Source organism: Mobula birostris, chromosome 27, assembly GCF_030028105.1.
Source record: "Mobula birostris isolate sMobBir1 chromosome 27, sMobBir1.hap1, whole genome shotgun sequence".
Classification (NCBI taxonomy): Eukaryota; Metazoa; Chordata; class Chondrichthyes; order Myliobatiformes; family Myliobatidae; genus Mobula; species Mobula birostris.
The window spans coordinates 10,713,145-10,731,661 of record NC_092396.1 but is presented as its reverse complement, the minus strand read 5'-3'; the positions used below and the strand labels follow the sequence as shown (position 1 = coordinate 10,731,661).

Sequence of the window (18,517 nt, the reverse complement as noted above, 5' to 3'; positions counted from 1 at the left end):
GAATCCACTGTATATGTGTTGTCACTCCCACTACACTTTAATGTGAACGGTTTCAGTCTAACTCTGCCATTACTTGATCCTGAGGGGTTTAATAATGAGTTACAGCCTCTCAAATGATTGGTAAGAAACATTGGAGTGGTGAGAGTGGTTCTGCTGATCAAGTCTTTCCTGTACGTTCAGAATATCGCTCTGAATGCACGCTGCCTTGGTGACAACTGCGTTGAGCAGGAGAGAGTCACCCATCTCTTGCAGGTTTGCTAAGAGGATGTGGAGAAAAGCTACCAGGGTCCTTGGCTCAGTTCACCCTGAGCTGCTGTGTAACAGAGGACTCTCCGATCTACAGTATTTTCCCAGGAGGACACATCAACACAGATATTGCCCTGCTGGAACTCGGCCACAAATGGTCTTTGGTCTGTGTGAAGTGTGTAGGTTTTCCAGCACAGCGAGATATCTGTAAGGAGAGGCTGCCAACGAGCTCACTCCAGGCTGCAGGAGTGCATGCTGAAGTGCGCACTGAAGCTTGGTGCAAAGTTCGGTGGGGACCGACTGCATTCCAGAGCCGTTCTGCTGCTGAACGTTGAGGAGCAGTACCTAGTGGGCAAACATTGTAATGATATCACCCCAGGATCCACACGACCTACTGGCAAATATTGCGACATGAATATGTGTGAACGCCACTGGAATGTATGAGCCAAATTGCATTAAGTATGTAAGGAATTTTGCATTGAGTTAATTCTTTTTGTATAAATACTTTCCAGTGAATAAAATCTATTCAAGAAAAACATAAAGGCAGTATTGAATTGATGGTATTATGCAAACAATGACGTGATCCAACTGTATTCACTGTGCATGTTTTAAATACATTTTGGGAAAATATAACACCGTTCCTGTTAAGGCCTGTATTGAGATGGGTAAGAGAGAGGGAAGTGGTCAATGTTTTAAATACATTTTGGGAAAATACAACACCATTCCTGTTAGGGCCCGTACTGAGATGGGTAACAGAGAGGGAAGTGGTCAATGTTTTAAATACATTTTGGGAAAATACAACACCATTCCTGTTAGGGCCCGTACTGAGATGGGTAACAGAGAGGGAAGTGGTCAATGTTTTAAAGCCGGGCTTCCCAACCCGGTGGTCCACGGACCCTTTGGTTAATGGTGGGGGTTCAAAACATTAAAAAAAGTTGGCAACCCCTGTTTTAAAGGAAAACTAGGTGAATTACAAAGTACAAATTAACCACAGGTTGCATGACTAATAACTTACAGTCATTTTTCCATCTCTTTCCTCCACTCTTGCTCCCCTCTTACCTCTTCTCTTCTCCTCTCCTGCCTATCACGTCCTCATGGTGACCCTCGTCCTTCCCTTTCCTCAATGGTCCACTCTCTTATCCTATCAGATTCCTTCTTTTTCAGCCCTTTACATTTTCCACCTATCACCTCTCAGCTTCTTAACTTATAACCCCCCCCCCTCTCCCCCAGCTACCTAGTTTCACCTATCACCTTCGAGCTTGTACCCTTTCCCCTTTCCAACCTTCTTATTCTGGTTTATTTCCCTTTCTTATCCAGTCCTAATGAGGAGTCTCAGCCTGAAATGTCGACTGTTTCTTCATTTCCATTGATGCCGCTGACCTGCTGAGTTCCTGCAGTATTTTATATGTGTTACTTTGCATGACTAAGTTCATGGCATGCAGTGGCAAGTCTAAGCTATAATCAATATTGAGCAGTAGGAATTTGAATGTAAAGACATTTCACTCCCTGGCAATAACAAGAACAAGTGGGAGAATTACTGAATGTGATCATAATCTATTATCATGCATTCTATTTGTTGTAAAAGTTGGTTGTTTGCGGAGACTCTGTTACTAATGCAGAAAATTCTTTTCCCTCTTGACCTAGGTCTTTGTCCTTTCTGTTTGAGAGAAATACAAGCCTTCATCGTACATTTATAGGATGAGGCCAGATTTCAGTAAACCAGCTCATGTTTCTCTTCAGCTTGCCTCACAAGCAAGTTTAACCAGTCTCACTGACAAAACATCCTTTCTCCACTGCGTGACAGAATTAAATTCCATAATTTAATGTATCTGTTCCCCTAACTCACTTCCGGATTGTTACCTCAGTCCTTGGTTTGAAGGAAGCTTGCACCAACGGTAACGAGCTGTGAACTCTGCACAAACAGGACCCAAATGCTGCTCCATCTTGCACACTGAAGCAGGCCTTTGCAGGAAAAGCTGTGCTTTGCTCTGGTGTTACTTGAACCAGACCTGACCTTACCATGGCAACCGAGGAATCTGAGACATTTTCTCTCCTAAACTATAATCTTCTTAAAGAGGTTATTAGTGATGCCTTGAGCAAACAGTCTGAGGTTTTATACCCAGGTCACAACCCCTCAGAATACAATAGTAGGGTGGTCTGTGACTGTGGCCTTTTCTCACTGAGCTGCCACTGTCTGTGCACCGAGCTTCAGTGGGAAGGACTGACTCTTATAGCGTGGGTAGCTCCAGGCTCCAACTAAAACCAAAGCAGGCCACACCCTAATCACATTGTGCTGCTATTTATAATTACAATTCAAGCCTGGAACTTATTTTCAAACTGATGTCTACAGTCAACATACTGCACAGATATAGGGGTAGCACTGTAGTGTAGTGGTTAGCACAATATTTTACAGTACTGGTGATCCAGGTTAAATTCCCGCCACTGTCTATAAGGAGTTTGCACGTTCCGTGTGGGTTTCCTCTGGGTGATCCGGTTTCCTCCCACAGTCCAAAGGTGTACTGGTTGGTAGGTTAATTGGTCATTGTAAATTGTCCTGTGGTTAGGCTAGGGTTAAATTGGAGGTTGTTGAGTGCCAGGGTTCAAAGGGCCGGAAGAGCTGTGTTGTAATGTGAGCATTATTGAAAGTAAGATAATACTATCAGGAAGCTGTTTTTAAAGAGGGTCTGGTTCTGGGGTTGGCGGGGTTTTTATTTCCATTCTTTTAACTTCCGGTGTGCTTTTGTATATAGTGTTCCTGCCATACTGTACGGGTTGTGAAAGCCTCTGTATATAAATATCAGTTTTGCCATTCGAGATAAAGTTGTTCCTTTTTCAAAGTAGAAGTTACCACAGGCTGTATCTCAACAAATGAACACATAAACATTAATTTAAAAAAAGCCACTCCCTGTTACTGTTGAATACACCCAGAGATTAAGAAGTTTGGGCTGAGCAAAAGAGAAACAGCAGGATTTGCTTACATGCTTTCATTTGCAGCGTGGCTCGATTTGATTGGTGGAAGGGAAAGCTTTATTCAGAGATCATTTTAGCTTGTTAACTTATCCCAGTGGCCAATCTACTGGAAGTATTGACAGTTTTATTAAAAATGCTGCTATTCCCAACTGGAAAGGCAGTGCTCGAATTCAACTGTCCTTTGAGACAGCCGTTACCAGGAAACGATTCTTATCAGGCAACACAGCCTAATGACTCTCATGCTTTTACTCTGGGACTTTCCAGCACTTTCTGTTTTGTAATTTTAGTTCAGGGAGATACCATGCTGATCTGACTTTTTTAAATTGAAAAGCACGTAATTAGTACATTTTACTGACAAACATAAGAAGCAGGTTAAGTCCATTCAGCCCATCAACCCTGTTCTTACCAATCAGTAAGATGATGGCTCTTTCACCCCCACTGTCTTTTTCTTGAACTAATCCCATATCCCTCTATTTCTTACTCTTGAGCAAAACAAAACTTTATCTCCATTTTTAATGTATTTTGCAACCAGGCTACATTTCTTTATCAAAGGTATTTGTATTTTCCTCTGCAAGTCCAAATACAACACACCTTCTCATTCTTCTTTATCGCTTCTGCCAGTGATGTCCGCATGATATCCAAAAATTCTCAAGATGCTCAATTATCTGTTGATTCAACTATGCATTCATTTTACTCAGGGTTGTGAAGAAAGAGGTTCTCCTTTCCTAAGTGGTAAGTATCTGAGCTCACATTCAAAACAATCATCGGCCACAGTGCTAACGAAGAAACACTGAAAGACTCCTGCAACAGGATCTCCTTGGTAATGAACCCTCCCAATCATCTGCCAGTTCTGCCCTCTCCCTCTCCCTCTCCCCCTGGCCTGGTGAATCAATGCTCTTTGTACTGCTTTCCCGGAGGAAGCATTGATTCCATATTCTGCTGTCACACTTACTCAGTAAACTCATCATGTTCTCAGTCTAGTGTTGTGACTGGGATCTGAGTTTAGATCCGTGAGCGTGCACTGGTCAGAGTGTCCTGTTCTGGTACCAGTTCCCTTCAGAACATTGTATGCCACTTTGCCTTGCACACAGGCAGAACAATGACTGTGTAGTGAAGGGGCTTTGTCAGAGTTCGAGCTGGCTCCAGTGCTGTATCTGTCTCTTGTGTGGAATGGGAATCACACAGAATTGCTTGTCTAAAAGCACAGATGGCCCGTGAAGACACAGATACTGGGGGGGTTGCAATAATCCCAATTATAATCAAAAGAAGGTAACGTCCTGCCACTTTTTCAACTGTGGAAGTTTAATCACAAAGACAACATCAATAGTTTCTTGCCTAGTTCAAAACAGTATGCTGTTTGGGTCAATTTTACTTCATTGTTCAAAGTTTGAAGTACATTTATTATCAAAGTACAGTATGCATGCAATAATACATATGTTCAGACACTGATCTTTATTATTTTTCTCCTCTACTGTTTAACTAATAGTAAACCAACACTGTTTTGCCTCAGATGGTACTTTTTTAGCAAATTTAACGGCATTCATGATGCCAAAGTACTAACAATGATGCCATTAAGAGCTGAGAATTTATGTTTGCAATTTCAAGCAACATTGTAATGGTTGTGTGAGATGGTCCTATCCTCACTGGAGGGTCAAAGGATGAGTCAGTACTAAAGTGACACAAGGTGGACAAACAAAACAAGGTACACAATTCAGTGAACAACAATGAGGATTGCTGATATTTAAAAAGATAAAAGACAGGAAGGTGATGGTAAATAAGTATTTGGGACTTTGAACTTGATCCTTGGGCACTGAAGGATTCACAGTGGGGTTGTGGGTAGATGGTGTTGGAGATGGAGATAAGAAACATTCCATTCAAATTTGCAGATAAGAGTCAACCAATCCGATAGCCCATATTCAAATAACGCAACACCAGAGAAGCTTCCAGAACTTTTCAGAATATAAAGAATTCTAACCATTAGGGGACACACTGAACAACTGCATATACATACTGTGACCACTAGGAAACGTACTAAACAGTTACATGTATAAATAGTGATATAAAATATAAAGAGGCAATTAATTGTTAAACTGCAAAGAACATAACAATTAAACAGTCTAATCCAACAAGAATGAGAATGGGAGGTGATGGGGGTAGAGAGGATTGGGGGGGGGGGGGAATTCCAGGAAGACGTAGCCACTATCAGAGATGCAAAGGTTAAGGAATGATTCAGAGTATGCAGAATTCTTTAAGGCTTGTTTGTCGAGACCTGATTAGAAAGACAAAGTCCAAAGTAAATCCGTTTTCAAACTATGCATATGTTACCATATACTACGTTGTGATTCATTCTCTGACAGACTTTTCTAGGAAAAATAAAAAACACCGTAGAATTTATGAAAAACTATACATAAAGACTGACAAAAAAGAAGACAAATTGTGCAAATAAGATAAATAATACTAAGAACATGAGTTGTAGAGTTCTTGACGGTAAGTTTGTAGGCCATAGAATCAGGTCCGTGTTGTGCTGAGTTATTCACCCTGGTTCAAGAGCCTGATGGTTAAAGAATAACAACTGTTCCTGAACCTGGTGGTGTGGGACCAAAGGCTCCTGTAGCTGTTTCCTGATGGTGGTAGTGAGGAGAGAGCATGGCCTGCCTGGAAAGTGGAAGTCTTTGATGATGGATGCAGCTTTCCTGTGGCAGTGCTCCACATGAATGTACTCAGTGGTGGGGAGGGTTTTCCCTGTGATGGACTGGAGTGACTCAACCACTTTCTGCAGTCTTTTCCAGTCCTGGGCATTGGAGTTTCCACACCAGGCCAAGATACAGCCAGATCGGAGGCTCTCCGCTGTAAATCTACAGAGGTTTGTGATAAATATTGGTGACATGCCAAATCTAGGAAGGGAGTTGAACACAAGGATGAGATTATCACTTGAGGAGTTGCTGGACTGGACCGATGGCCATGCTGAGGAATGAAATGTGAAAGAGACTCGGTGTGACTTTGGATCCAGTTGGGTGAGTGTCAGAAAAGCATCAGGCAATCAGCACTCTTCACAATGTTTTGCCACTTGACCTGATCATGTTTTAAGAATTTAACTTTATAACAAGAGAGCTATAAACAGTGGTGAACTCAAGTACAGAGTAGGATCTAGAATTAACTCAGACTCAAAGTAAACAAGACCGTAAGACCATAAAATATAGGAGCAGAAGTAGACCATTCGGCCATTGAGTCTGCTCCACCGTTCAATCATGGGCTGATCCAATTCTTTCAGTCATCCCCACTCCCCTGCTTTCACCCCATACCCTTTGATGCCCTGGCTAATCAAGAACCTATCTATCTCTGCCTTAAACGTACCCAGTGAATTGGCCTCCACAGCCACTCGTGGCAACATATTTTACAGATTTACCACACTCTGACTAAAGTAATTTCTCCGCATCTCAGTTCTAAAAGGACATCCTTCAATCCTGAAGTCATGCCCTCTTGTCCTAGAATCCCCTACCATGGGAAAAAACTTTGCTATATCTAATCCGCTCGGGCCTTTTAACATTCAGAATGTTTCTGTGTGATCCCCCCTCATTCTCTTGAACTCCAGGGAATATAGCCTAAGAGCTGTCAGACGTTCCTCATATGGTAACCCTTTCATTCCTGGAATCATTTTCGTGAATCTTCTCTGAACACTCTCCAATGACAGCTTATCCTTTCTAAAATAAGGAGCCCAAAACTGCACACAATACTCCAAGTGTGGTCTCATGAGTGCCTTATAGAGCCTCAACATCACATCCCTGCTCTTATATTCTATACCTCTAGAAATGAATGCCAACATTGCATTCGCCTTCTTCACAACCGACTCAACCTGGAGGTTAGCCTTTACGGTATCTTGCACAAGGACTCCTTTGCATCTCTGCATTTTGAATTCTCTCTCCATCTAAATAATGGTCTGCCCGTTTATTTCTTCCACCAAAGTGCATGACCATACAGTTTCCAACATTGTGTTTCATTTGCCACTTCTTTGCCCATTCCCCTAAACTATCTAAGTCTCTCTGCAGGCTCTCTGTTTCCTCAACACTACCCACTCCTCCACCTATCTTTGTATCATCGGCAAATTTAGCCACAAATCCATTAATACCATCATCCAAATCATTGATATACATCGTACAAGCAGAGGTCCCAACATTGACCCCTGTGGAACTCCACTGGTAATCGGCAGCCAGCCATGATAGGATCTCCTTATTCCCACTGTTTTCTGCCGTTCAGCCAATGCTCCACCCATGCTAGTAACTTCCCTGCAATTCCATGGGTTCTTTTCTTGCTAAGCAGCCTCATGTGCAACACCTTGTCAAAGGCCTTCTGAAAATCCAAGTACACCACATCTACTGCATCTCTTTTGTCTACCCTGCTTGTAATTTCCTCAAAGAATTGCAGTAGGTTTGTCAGGCAGGATTTTCCTTTCAGGAAACCATGCTGGCTTTGGCCTACCTTGTCATATGCCTCCAGGTACTCCATAATCTCATCCCCAACAATCAATTCTAACAACTTCCCAACCACGATGTCAGGCTAACAGGTTTATAGCTTCCTTTCTGCTGCCTTCCACCCTTCTTAAATAATAGAGTAATATTTGCAATTTTCCAGTAATCTGATACAATGCCAGAATCTATCAATTCTTGAAAGATCATCGTTAATGCCTCCACAATCTCTCCAGCTACTTCCTTCAGAACCCAAGGGTGCATTCCAGCAGGTCCAGGAGATTTATTCACCCTCAGACCATTAAGCTTCCTGATCACCTTCTCAGTCGTAATTTTCATTGCAAAGACTTCACGTCCCTGACACTCTCGAATGTCCAGTATACTGCAGATGTCTTCTACTGTGAAGGCATGCAAAATACGCATTCAGTTCCTCTGCCATCTCTGCATCTCTCATTACAAATATCTCCAGTGTCATTTTGTATTGGTTCTATATCGACCCCCGACTCTCTTTTACCCTTGATATACTTAAAAAAGCCTTCAGTATCTTCTTTGAGATTAGTCGCCAGCTTCCTCTCATAATTCATCTTTTCCTTCTGATTGACCTTCTTAGTTTCCTTCTGCAAGTTTTTAAAAGCTCCCCAATCCTTCACCTTCTCACTAGCTCTGGCTTCCTTGTATGCCCTCTCTTTTACTTTTACTTTACCTTCTTCCCTTTGAAAATTTCTTCTTATTTGGAATATATCTGCCTTGCACTTCCCTCATTTTCACAGAAACTCCAGCCATTGCTGCTTTGCTGTCTTTCCTGCAAATCTCCCTTTCCAGTCAACTTTGGCCAGTTCCCCTCTCATGTCATTGTAATTACCTTTATTCCACTGAAATACCGACAGATTGGATTTTATTTTTTCCCTCTCAAATTTCAATGTGAACGTGACCATATTGTGATCACTGTTCCCTAAGGGTTCCTTACCCTTAAGCTCTCTTATCATCTCCAGATCATTGCACAACACCCAATCCAGCACAGCTGACCCCCGGATGGGCTCAACAACAAACTGTTCTAAAAAGCCATCCCTTACATTCTACAAATTCTCCTTCTTGAGGTCCAGTACTGACCTAGTTTTCCCAATCCACTTTCATGTTAAAATCCTCAACGATTATCATGACATTGCCTTTCTGACACACCTTTTCTATCTCCTGCTATAATTTGCAATCCACATCCCGGCTGTTGTTTGGAGGCCTGTATACAACTGCCGTTAGGGTCCTTTTACCCTTGCCATTTCTTAACTCAACCATAGAGACTCTACACCTTCCAATCCTATGTCATCTCTTTCTAATGATTTAATATTATTTTTTATACACAGAGCCATGCCGCCCCCTCTGCCTACTAACCTATCTTTCTGATACACCGTATGTCCTTGGATGTTCAGCTCCCAATGGCAGCCATCCTTTAGCCAAGTTTCAGAGATGGCCACAACGTCATATTTGCCAATCTGTAGCTGAATTTCAAGATCGTCCATTTTATTCCTCATGCTTCCTTAAGACAACACAAACATAATCCAAATGTGAACTCACAAACAGTAGTACTAGCAATGGAACTCCTAAGGCTGATTTATACTTCTGCGTCAAATCAACATAACCTACGCAAGTGGCCTACGCGCGTTGTGAGCATTTATACTTGTGTGTTGGTGTGTCTGCGTCATTCTGCAATTCACCACCAAACCGCGAGTTGGCAGTGGGGTTTCTACGCCACTACGTTGAGTTTCTTCGTGTTGAAACAAAATGGCGACCGAAACTGAGCGCATCGTGTTGGAGTTGGAGCTTACAAATGTCAAACAAGAGTTACTTTTATTGAAATTACAGTGACGCAGAAAAGAGAGAAGACGTCGGAGGAGATGGTGTGTTCAACCATAGAACAGATTGAGACAGAATTTGAATTTGTTGTACTTGTCCACTCACTGGGAGACATGGATGAGGAAATGCATTTTAAATATTTTCGGATGTCAGTAGGTAAATTTGATGATTTGGTTCATCGTCTCCAACCATCTATTTCGCGGCAATGTACGCACAGTATGCTTATAGACATTACTCAGAGACTGGAAATCACCCTTCAAGTTCTAGCTTCAGGTGCAAGTCAACAGGCTGTAGCAGCTAGCTACAAAATGACGTCCAGCACAGTGTCCTCCATAATTTCGGAGATCTGTACAGCTTTGGCTGCAATGCTTTCCACAGAGTTCCTTTCCCGCCCTTCAGTCGCCCAATGGGAAGCTACTGCAGCTGATTTTTGGCGACTGTGGAACTTTCCGAACTGTGTGGGCAGTATAGACGGAAAACACGTGAACATCAAGGCACCGCCGCACGCCGGGAGCGACTACTACAACTACAAGGGCGCACACTCCATTGTCCTGATGGCTGTCTGTGACACCAGGTAAAGGTTTACCATGGTGGATGTAGGGGGATATGGACGGGAAAGTGACGGGGGCTTCTTCAGGGAGAGCAGGTTTGGTTCTGTGCTGCTTGAACACAAACTGAACCTGCCCCCACCAGCCAATCTACCAGGAGCAGGAGTCAAAATCCCGCATGTAATTGTTGGTGATGCTGCGTTCCCCCTACACAACAATCTCACGCGACCCTTTCCAAGTATGTCAGAGACATTAAATTCCATGAAAATTAATTTCATTTAATTTTAAGTAATCCTGCTTACTTTGTGTGATTTACTGTATATATATTTCCCTAAGTGTTTGTAGTGATCACAGCTACATTGGCACACAATAATTTCCCATTTATTGATACTCTGAGTTTTATCTTTTACATTTTGCTAAATAGGGATGAATATGACCATGGAAAAGCAGATGTGTAACTACCGTCACTCCAGGGCCAGGCGGGTGGTCGAGAACACATTTGGCATTTTGGTGGCAAGGTGGAGAATCCTCGGTCGCCCACTAGAATTCCTGTCTGACAAAGCAGTGAACACTGTCAAAGCTTGTATCGCTCTACACAACCTCCCGGCCTACACTGATGAAGCCAACACTCTTGTGAGCAGGTACATCCCTGCTCATTTTGCAGACTCAGACGCTGCAGGGTCACCTCAGCCAGGCGAGTGGCGAAGAGTAGTGTCAGGGGACACAGATCTTTTGGAACCTCCAGGTCCTCATTACCTTTCGAGGCGCCGCTCCACCAGAGCTGCCCTTGGTGAACAGAATGACCTGATAGCCTTCTCTCCATCACCACATGGATTTTTGCCATGGCAGAACAAAACAGGGTGTCGTGGCCAACTTAATCAGTAAATTGTAAGGACATAAAATAAATGAACCTATAAATAATACGTAGCTGTTCGAATAAAAAAAAAGACCTGTTATAAAGTCAAGTTATAAACACAAAATAATCTGCAGAAGCTGTGATGAAAGCAACACTTTCAGTACACTGGATGAACTCTTTAGGTCGGGCAGCACCAGTTAGAAACGATGACTCATCATTTCTAACTGATGCTGCCCGACCCGCTGAGTTCATCCACTGTACTGAAAGTCAAGTTGTTATTTATTTGCAGTACGGTGCACATTATACAAGGTGCAAAGTGTTACATGAAAAAAAGACAACATAATAGATTATGCAATTGTTTATTGTTTCTGCTGCTGCCTCTCAAATAGCATTTTGTAGACAGCGAACGTTGTCTGTGCCCTGTGCTCCTCCGGCAGCCTCCGCATGCTTGCACAAACCTGGAGACCTCATCATTTTCGTTCAGCAGTCTTTGTTCCAGTCCCACCCTACGTTCATCCAACTGGGCGAACTGCTGCTGAAACCAGTCATCATGTCATTTCCTCTTCTTCCTCTGTGCTATCCTTGGGCTGGGGGTCAGAGGAGATGGGTGGGGCAACGGAGGAGCTGCCTCACTATTTGATGATGATTCAGCACGTGAAGATGGAATGTCTGGTGGTTAGTTTTCCTCAGCAACTGAGGAGGTGGACAATAGACAATAGGCAATAGGTGCAGGAGTAGGCCATTCGGCCCTTCGAGCCAGCACCACCATTCACTGTGATCATGGCTGATCATCCGCAATCAGTATCCAGTTCCTGCCTTATCCCCATAACCTTTGATTCCGCTATCTTTAAGAGCTCCATCCATCTCTTCCTTGAAAGCATCCAGAGACTTGGCCTCCACAGCCTCTTGGGGCAGAGCATTCCATATATCCACCACTCTCTGGGTGAAAAAGTTTTTTTTCAACTCCGTTCTAAATGGCCTACCCCTAATTCTTAAACTGTGGCCTCTGGTTCTGGACTCACCCATCAGCGGGAACATGCTTCCTGCCTGCAGCATGTCCAATCCCTTAATAATCTTATATGTTTCAATAAAATCCCCTCTCAGCCTTCTAAATTCCAGAGTATACAAGCCCAGTTGCTCCAATCTTTCGACATATGACAGTCCCGCCATCCCGGGAATTAACCTTGTGAACCTACGCTGCACTCCCCCAATAGCAAGAATGTCCTTCCTCAAATTTGGACACCAAAACTGCACACAGTACTCCAGGTGTGGTCTCACCAGGGCCCTGTACAGCTGCCGAAAGACCTCTTTGCTCTTATACTCAACTCCCCTTGTTATGAAGGCCAGCATGCCATTAGCTTTCTTCACTGCCTGCTGTGACAACCCTGAGGCTGAATCATTTCCATCCTGTGATTATGAAAGAAATTGCAAATAGTTTAAGTTAGTCTTTGTTATTATACATACAGGTAATATATGCATTCAGTGTCTGTACACAGATTGGCAGAGCTATGAAAATGAGAAAACGGCATATGCCTACATTGGCAAAACACTGGCTATTGCGTTTGCTTTATGAGCAAGCCAGATACAATTAAAGCCATTACATTTCTCTCTCACGGAAGAATTATCTTTGTGCAAATCAATGTGCTGTGTTTACAACTAGGCAGTACTGCTCGCTTGCTAGCTAGCCTAAACACAACAACAGAAAGGTTTATGATACAAAGAACATGTTATATTTACCTTGTTGTCATCATAATTTGACTCTGTTTCCCGGTGCTCAATATGTGGTGCCAGCCAAGAAAGAGGCAAATAAAACACAGGTGTTTTTTTTTTCCGCCTGGGTCCCTGCTCCTCTTGGAGAGTTTTTTCCGGGCGCACACGTACCTGCCCCTCAAGTTTTTCCATCTCTTTGTGCATTCCGTGACGTCCAGACCCACGTTTTTGGAAATTTCATTCCACAAATTTGTTGCCATTTGGCAGTCTTTATAGTGTGGCGACAAGGAGTCGTCCAAATGTACATATTTATGGATTTCCTCCATTAACCTCTCCTCGAATTCCAAACTTATGTTCGTCTTCTCTCTTCTCTCTCAATTCTGAAATGGGGGAGAAGAATACGCAACTGGAAATGCGTAGGAGGAAATGCGATGCTACCAAGCGAACCAATCACAGTTGCTGTGGTCTGCGTCGCCGCGACGCGTAGTTACATTTTCAGAGAGGTGCGTGTCAGGCTACGGCATAGGGATCCGCATAGGCTCTGCGTAGGGTTCGCGGCTGCGCCATACGTACGGCGTCAATTTGACGCAGAAGTATAAATCAGCCTTTACAGTTGAGCACTGAGTGCTCAGCACGGGGCCTTTAATCCAGCCTTTCCATGAAGGAACGTGACAGGCAATAATTGATAGTCTGAGTCTTAAAGGGACAGCATCAGCTAACCACACTCTAGGGAATTGGAGGGCCGAAACTTGGATCCCTGCCACTGCTCAATCAGGACCATGACAAACTTGTCTTGAGTCACATACCTACTTTTTTTTAATTTACAAAATAATCCTTATTTATAATAATAAAAAAATTACAAGAATATATTGTACAATGCCTTTTCATTCTTTACATTCATAGTCAATGCTTACAGTATTGCTCTATTAGACCATAAGACACAGGAGCAGAATTAGGCCATTCAGCCCATCGAATCCACTCCGCCATTCCATCCCAGATCCCACTCAACCCCATACACTTGCCTACTCACCATATCCTTTGATGCCATGACTGATCAGGAAACAACTTTCCCCTTAAATATACTCATGGACTTGTCCTCCACCGCAGTCTGTGGCACAGCATTCCACAGATTCACTTCCCTCTGGCTGAAAAAGAACTCTCCTTATCTCTGACTGGAGCAAAGTGTGGTTGAGTGCCTTGCTCAAGGACTCAACACACTGCCTCAGCTGAGGCTCGAACTCACGACCTTCAGATTGCTAGTCCAATGCCCTAACAACTTGGCCATGCACCACACAAAGAGCAGAGTGGCAGTTACAATCTTCCAGTCCTCCGGGACCATGCCAGAATCAAATCTATGACATTCATAGCACAGTTGCCTCTCTCCCTGGCTGCCTGGGATGGTATAGTAATTACTACAGTAATTGAAAGGCTTCCTTTCTCAACCTGGCCCCTCCCTCTCCAGTAGCAGTAAAACCCCACACCATGACCTTCCACACCAAGCCCTTGCGGTGGCTGCACTGAGCTTCAGTGTGTCCCTCAGCCCCTACTGCTGCAGGCTGGAACATGCCAGTCGGGCAGATCAAATAGCTGATGATTTGCCAGCAGCACTTGATGGCTGCTTGTGTGTTTGTGTGTCTGGAATCATCTGGCAGATCACAGAATCCTTTGTCACGCAGCTGCTTGGGGTAAATCGTGATGCAGACCCTTACAGCTTTCTCCACACTCTTTCTGGAAGCCTACAGTTCACAAAGAGATGAGCTACCATTACCCAGTGAACGCCCCCAGCCCATCAGCCCGGAGAGAGACAGCCCTCTTGAATAAACACAGTGCTGGGAACTCATTAAAGAAGAGAAAATCTGCAGATGCTGGAAATCCAAGCAATCAGCAGGCCAGGCTGCATCTATGGAAAAAAGTACAGTCGATGTTTTGGACCAAGATCCTCTGGCAGGACCAGAGAGAAAAAGATGAGGATAAAGGGCGGGGAAGGAGAGAGAGAAACACAGTATTAGATTAAACTGAAAGTTCCTCTACCATTTTGTGTGTGTTGCTGGTGAGCATGCACAGCCAATATCCACAACAGCACCATCTGCTGGATGTTTGCTGCACCATAGCTCTGGCAATTTTCCTGGTGACCCCTTAAACAACTAATCTCCCAGTGGCCACACATTTTAATTCCACATCCCATTCCCATTCTGACATGTCTATCCACGGCCTCCTCTACTGTAAAGATGAAGCCACACTCAGGTTGGAGAAACAACACCTTATATTCCGTATGGGTAGCCTCCAACCTAGTGGCATGAACATTGACTTCACTAACTTCCACTAATGCCCCATCTCCCCCTCGTACCCCATCCGTTATTTATTTGTATACACACATTCTTTCTCTCACTCTCCTTTTTCTCCCTCTGTCGCTCTCACTATACCCCTTGCCCATCCTCTGTGCCTTTCCACCCTGTGCGTCTATGGCTTGATCCCGCGAACAGCCGTCCAAAACTTCCCACCAACTTGTGGAAGACGCACCGCTTCCAGGGTCTCGTTACCTCGGGGTGTCGTGTGTGTTGCCTTAGTGAACCTGTCCCTTTTTATCCCCCTGCTGGAGTATCGCCTGTCCATCACTTCAAACAGTTCAGGGTTCAAAAGGGGAGCCAATCTTGACAGCTCTCCTTCCCCTTCATTAACATCTCCAAATGCTGCTCCATTGTTTTCCTTATCTCTCTTTCTCCTGAAGACAGGTGGCAGACCAACTTCTGATCCCACTGGTGCCAGCCCAGGCCAGCTAACATCTTAATTTATGTGTATTCTCGTCACAATATCAATGGTGCTGAGGTGGAGATGTCTGACAGCTTCGAGTTCCGAGATGCAGATATCATCAACAATTTGTCCTGGTCCAGCAACTTCAGCGCTACAGCCAGGAAAGCTCACCAGTTGTTGCAGTTCCTCGGAAGGGTAAGGAAAATTCAGCATCTCCCAACGGTGGAAAGTAACTCCACCGTGGACGGTGCCAAGCCCGGCTGCAAAATGAGGAGGGTTGCTTATGGGCCTGCAACCCCAGACCGTAAAAACCCAGAGCTACACAAACCACAATGGGAGGGGAGGATCGTAACCTCAGCAATCCCAGACTGTAAAAACCCAGAGCTACACAAACCACAACGGGAGGGGAAGGACCGTCACCTCAGAGTTGTGTGGTGAAAGCAGAAGACTCTGGTGAGTTGCTGATGGTGGCCTATGCCCCAGTAGCAGTGATGGGATAAGAAGGCAACTATAGAAAGCATCCCAGCCAGAGGCAACTCAACAGGGTGTGGCAGCTGCTCTGCCCAAGATCGCAAGAAATTGCAACGTTGTGAGCACAGCTCAGTCCATCACTCAAACCAGCCTCCCCTCTTGTGACACTGTCTGCAATACCCAGTGGCTCAGGAAAGCAGCCAACATAACCAAGGACCCCTCACACCCTGCTCTTTACCCTAGCAACACACATCAAAGTTGCTGGTGAATGCAGCAGGCCAGGCAGCATCTGTAGGAAGAGGTACAGTCGACGTTTCAGGCCGAGACCCTTCGTCAGGACTAACTGAAGGAAGAGTGAGTAAGGGATTTGAAAGTTGGAGTGGGAGGGGGAGATCCAAAATGATAGGAGAAGACAGGAGGGGGAGAGATGGAGCCAAGAGCTGGACAGGTGATAGGCAAAAGGGGATACGAGAGGATCATGGGACAGGAGGTCCGGGAAGAAAGACAAGGAGGGCAGGGGGGACCCAGAGGATGGGCAAGAGGTATATTCAGAGGGACAGAGGGAGAAAAAGGAGAGTGAGAGAAAGAATGTGTGCATAAAAATAAGTAACAGATGGGGTACGAGGGGGAGGTGGGGCCTTAGCGGAAGTTAGAGAAGTCGATGTTCATGCCATCAGGTTGGAGGCTACCCAGACGGAATATAAGGTGTTGTTCCTCCAACCTGAGTGTGGCTTCATCTTTACAGTAGAGGAGGCCGTGGATAGACATGTCAGAATGGGAATGGGATGTGGAATTAAAATGTGTGGCCACTGGGAGATCCTGCTTTCTCTGGCGGACAGAGCGTAGATGTTCAGCAAAGCAGTCTCCCAGTCTGCGTTGGGCCTCGCCAATATATAAAAGGCCACATCGGGAGCACCGGACGCAGTATATCACTCCAGTTGACTCACAGGTGAAGTGTTGCCTCACCTGGAAGGACTGTTTGGGGCCCTGAATGGTGGTAAGGGAGGAAGTGTAAGGGCATGTGTAGCATTTGTTCCGCTTACACGGATAAGTGCCAGGAGGGAGATCAGTGGGGAGGGATGGGGGGGACGAATGGACAAGGGAGTTGTGTAGGGAGCGATCCCTGCGGAATGCAGAGGGGGGTGGGAGGGAAAGATGTGCTTAGTGGTGGGATCCCCCTCCCCCTCCAACTTTCAAATCCCTTACTCACTCTTCCTTCAGTTAGTCCTGACAAAGGGTCTCAGCCTGAAACGTCGACTGCACCTCTTCCTACAGATGCTGCCTGGCCTGCTGCGTTCACCAGCAACTTTGATGTGTGTTGCTTGAATTTCCAGCATCTGCAGAATTCCTGTTGTCTGCTCTTTACCCTGTTGGGCAGAAGATTCAAAAGCCTGAAAGCCCATGCCACAATCTCGAAAAGAGATTGTATCCCACTGTTATATGACTCTGAACAGACCTCTGATACAATAAAGACGAACTGTTGATCTCCCATTATGATTCACCTTGGTCCTCACACTTCATGTTGTTTGCCTGAATATCGCTTGCTCTGTAAAAGTTACATTATATTCTGCAGATATAAGAGAATGCAGATGCTGGAATCTGGAGCAACACATACAGTACTGTGCAAAAGTCTTTGGCTCATATATACTGTATATAACTAGCGTGCCTAAACACACTTGCATATTACTGTAGTAATATTATGTATTGCACTGTACTGCTGCCGCAAAACAAATTTCATGACATATGTGAGTGATACTAAACCTGATTCTGATATGGGTCTCTATTGTGGACTGAGAATGGGAAGGGGGCAGGGAGAGGGGAATCACAGTTGGGAAAAGGGGAGGGGAGAGGGGAGGGAGCAGGAAGCAGCAGAGAGACATTCTGTAATGATCAATAAATCAATTGTTTGGAATCAATTGTTCAGCATTATCAGGGCAGGGCAGGGTGTGTCTACTCCCACACCACCCCACCCGTGGCACTCCCTCTCTGCTACCTGACCCACATCCCTTGCGTGGCACTCCACCCTCACCACTCCCATCATCCTTTGCTCCTGTCTGATTTACAAACTCGCTCTCCGCTCCACGTTGACAGTTACAGTACTTTCTTCCTTTTTCAATCTTTTTATTAATTTTCAAATTCATAAACATAACAACAGTATTAGTACAAAGAGAATGGGATTACATTATTGGTAATTAGCATATGTGAATATAAACTACAGATAACACAAGTATACCAAGCCTCCCAAGCTCTTAATATAAATAAACACGATAAAAAGAAAAATGGAAGAAAAATCAGGAAAAAAACCCAAATTAGAAAAAAATATAAACTGAACGAAACAAAACTTGACAATTACAGTAGTGCGTAAAAGTCTTAGGCACTCTAGTTAAAAACAAAGAACGAAAGACATTCGGACAATATTCAATATCTGTTTACCAGCTGGATGTATTTATGTATGGCATGATCTGCCTTTTTTGGTAAGAATCCAAATGCTGTTCACCGTGTCTCCGCACACAATGACAGAAAACAAACACTCAAACCACAAGCCTCAAGTCTACCCTGCATCTCAACGGCTGAAGTTGAGGGAACCTTGTTGCTGATGTCGAATAGGTTCTTACTCATTCTGCAATGTCAGGGAGAACGTACAAATTTGCTTA

General features: G+C 44.4%; 1 long non-coding RNA gene and 1 pseudogene across 4 annotated transcripts in view; both read right to left on the bottom strand.

Annotated features, from left to right (window-relative positions):
* LOC140188745 (uncharacterized) overlaps window positions 1–18,517 on the bottom strand; it is an 86,195-nt gene that overhangs the window by 26,801 nt on the left and 40,877 nt on the right. The window contains exon 1 of one of the 4 annotated variants that reach the window (XR_011883373.1): window positions 2,107–2,487. The exons of 2 other annotated variants lie outside the window; for them this stretch is intronic. This is a non-coding gene — a long non-coding RNA (uncharacterized lncRNA). Of the gene's footprint in view, window positions 1–1,305; window positions 1,354–2,106; window positions 2,488–18,517 lie in introns of those variants that run through there. One more of the 4 variants, XR_011883375.1, reaches the window with a different exon arrangement.
* LOC140188744 (uncharacterized) lies at window positions 11,144–13,015 on the bottom strand (annotated as a pseudogene).